Source organism: Athene cunicularia, assembly GCF_003259725.1.
Source record: "Athene cunicularia isolate RWA chromosome 3 unlocalized genomic scaffold, athCun1 chr3_part1, whole genome shotgun sequence".
In the NCBI taxonomy this organism is placed as follows: Eukaryota; Metazoa; Chordata; class Aves; order Strigiformes; family Strigidae; genus Athene; species Athene cunicularia.
In genome coordinates this window covers 58,179,490-58,182,756 of record NW_020799097.1, presented here as the reverse complement: position 1 = coordinate 58,182,756, position 3,267 = coordinate 58,179,490, and the positions used below count along the sequence as shown (strand labels likewise).

General features: G+C 42.8%; 1 long non-coding RNA gene across 1 annotated transcript in view; it reads right to left on the bottom strand.

The window, feature by feature from the left end:
• Positions 1–1,815: 1,815 nt before the first annotated feature.
• The window catches only part of LOC113478810, a 6,147-nt gene continuing 4,695 nt past the window's right edge, over positions 1,816–3,267 (bottom strand). The window contains exon 3 of the long non-coding RNA XR_003398142.1: positions 1,816–1,832. This is a non-coding gene — a long non-coding RNA (uncharacterized LOC113478810). The remainder of the gene's footprint in view (positions 1,833–3,267) is intronic.

Below are 3,267 nucleotides of genomic sequence, written 5' to 3'. Positions count from 1 at the left end.
CTTTAGGAGCATTAACTGATGTTCAAAAGAAAGGGGAAAAAAAAAAAAGCCAAAAAATGTGCCATACACCATAAATTCTAATGCAGACTGTGACCTCCATAAGGATTATGACTGAAATGTTAGATATCGCGACAGAAGAATGATGTTTATTACCAACCTACTGTGGGAACCAACAGTGAAACACTTAAGAGTCATGTGGATAGGGCAGAAGTTCACAATCAAATTCAGCCTGTACATACTGTTCATGAACTGAAAAAAATTAGACTCTCCTGCTGCAAAAGCAGACGATTACCTTTCTCAGAGGTCAGTTGCAAAGGAACAAGCTACGGTTAGGTTATGAAAAGCTGTACAGTACAAAAACATAGTAAGATCAAGTTAGGCAAATTTCAGTAATCAAATCCTACTGTTTTGCACTTTCTTCTTCATCGAAATCTTTACTGTTCTTTACTACACTCTCACAATAATATTCCTCTTACAATATTATTCTATGTATTCTTAAAATATTTTTCTGACTAATTCACATAAAAGAGATGCCTCACTGGTAACACTCTGACCCAGGGCTGGTCCCAGCACTGAGCATCAATTCCTTTTCTGTTACCTCTCTGCTTTACAGGCATCTCAACGATTTTGTTCCATAGGTGTCTTTTCCAGAGTAAATTAAATCAAAGACCATATGTAAATTGAAGATGCAAACGGCAAATCTCCAAGAAACAAGCTAGTGAGTAATAATTAGAAAAATGCACCCACTGAAAAGGTTTTTGAACTGAAATGAGAGGTGAACATTGGGGATATTTCTCATGCAGCCCCTTTGCTAGAAATGACATGCTGCAGCCTCTGAACATTACTGGCAAAACTTGGAAGCAAATTTTGATGTTGGCTTAGATTTGAGCCAAGTGGGTAAATAAAAAGATTACCACGAAGTATCACCAAAAAACAGAGGAAAGAAAACCCTACATAACACTAACACGTGGTTTTAGTGGGACATTATCCCATTTATTTCCATCTTTCATTTTGCATAGAAAGGACATAAGAAATGCTGGAACAAAAAACTGGGATTTTGCTCCAGAATAAAAGTTTATGTGTAACTGTTTCACTGTATGGTCCTGGGACAGCAAAAGCACCTGAGATTTTACACATGAACTAGCAGCAACTCCACACACTACCTGTAATATTATCTACAGGAAAGTGCCAGGAAGCGCAGAAAACATGGCCTATGAGGAAAGGCTTGGAAAGAAATGCAACCATGACCTCTGCACATGCTAAAGGCTGCTGTAATAAAGGAAGGTGATAATCAGTTTTCAAAGTTTACTACAGCGGAGATGACAGCTTCAGGTTCAGACCACAGCAGTGTTCTGGATGAGAGGTCGGAAAGATCCTTCCAAAAGTAAAGGCCAAAGCTCTGGAATGAATCTGCATGAAGAGGCTGGCATGCATCTATCTGCCATTAGAGACACCCTGTGCTGGAAAACACAGGATGCCTGGCGTTACCTCTCGGTATCTGACCTAAACAAAGAGAGATCCCTGACTACAGAGCATGCTTTTTATTGACTAAGCAATATGAAATACAGAATATTATGCCACAGACACTTGAGAACAAATGTGGACTTCAAGAAACACCTTCAGCTATTGTGCTCTGCCACCACCAGAAGAAAAGTAGTGCTCACCCTATGTGAAGGCATGGTAGAGATGGAGATCAGGAACCTGATCTGGCTGAAAATTCTGTGCGTGTTTTGTTAAGTTTTCAGACAAATCATGTCCCTAAAGCAGCTCATCACAAAGCCAAACAGATGGCTGAGCAGACACCAGAGTACAAGAAAAGGCAAATGGAACTGCTTTCTTCAGCAGCTGTATCAACCAAGAGTAAAATTTTGGGGGGAAATAAAAAGGAAAGCCTTCTATGTTACATATATATATATAATCTTTTTATTTAATTAATCCAATAACCTTGCCTGAAGAAAAATTGTGTTGATTATAAATATAGAATAAATTCATGTTCCAGTCCCACAAAGCAGACAATAAACAATAAGGTATAAAAGAAAGCCTTAAAGAAAACTAGGAAAATAAATAAGATGATGCGATACGAAATATTTTACAACATGTGTTGATGACCTACCAATTCTAGGAAATAACTCTGCGTTTCAGCAGGATTTTTAAACGCTAACGTACTACCCTGGCTATCATATGACTAGCTCTTCAAGATGGTGCCCACAAGAGCAGGTCAGAATTTGTTAAGGTGTTATCAAAAGTTGTTACTTTGTTACAGCGAGCAGTAACTCTGTAAATCATCACTGGGGGAAAAAATAACCACAAGTAAAATTTACAAACAAAAAAGTTTTCTTAGAAATGCTGAAATTGAGGGTATGCTAAGCTAGGCATTCACCAAGGACCCATAAGAAATACCAGGGAGCTTAAGGTAAGTTACAATTATATATTTTGTTAACAAATTCTGTGAATACCGTTCCATAAAACCAATTTAGTGACAGGGAACAAACACTGCACCCCAAATTTTGCAACCAACTAGCATGAATGTGTCGATGACGAGCAGACTGCAGTACTGGGCAGGACGTGCTGGCCCCCACACCCGACACCCTGCCATCCCACTGCTGAAGTGGGTCTACTCTCTCTAATCCGGCAGCCTGGCCAGCACGGCAAAACCCCCTTCTGACCGCATGGAAACAAACGCTCAGAACCAACAGCCAAAGGCGAGCAGTCCTCAGAGCCACCGGCGTGACGCAGAGGAGGGAAACTCACGACCAGGACACCAGCCAAGGCCTTGGAGACCCATGTTCCATCATACCCGGCTGTAGGACTTCGGAGGGGCCTCGCCATTGCTGCTGCCCAAGCCTTCCTTCAGAAAATGAAATCTGCACCCTCCTGCCTCATGCAGCTCCATAAACCCCTGGGACAGAGAGGACCTCGCGTGTCACTGGGGCAGCACCAACCCCTTATGTACCCACACCATGACGGCGGGAGCAGCTACGTAGTTTAAACTAAAGTCCTGACTAAAAGTTATCAAAACAAGACTTGAGAAACATTTTCGTAAACCCATTTTTTTCCTCCCGGTTTCGACTTCTTATCTGGAGCCCCAGGTACTTTGCTGGCCATCTCTCCTAGCTCCACGGGCGGCAAGGGAAGCCTTAAAGCCACCACGAAGAGGGTCTCCACGGAGGCGGTGGAAGGAGGAGGGAGCCCACGCCCGCTGCGAGGCTGAGGGGGAACGCGGCAGCGCCCCGCCGGGAGGCCGCGGAGAGCGGTGAGTGAAGGGGC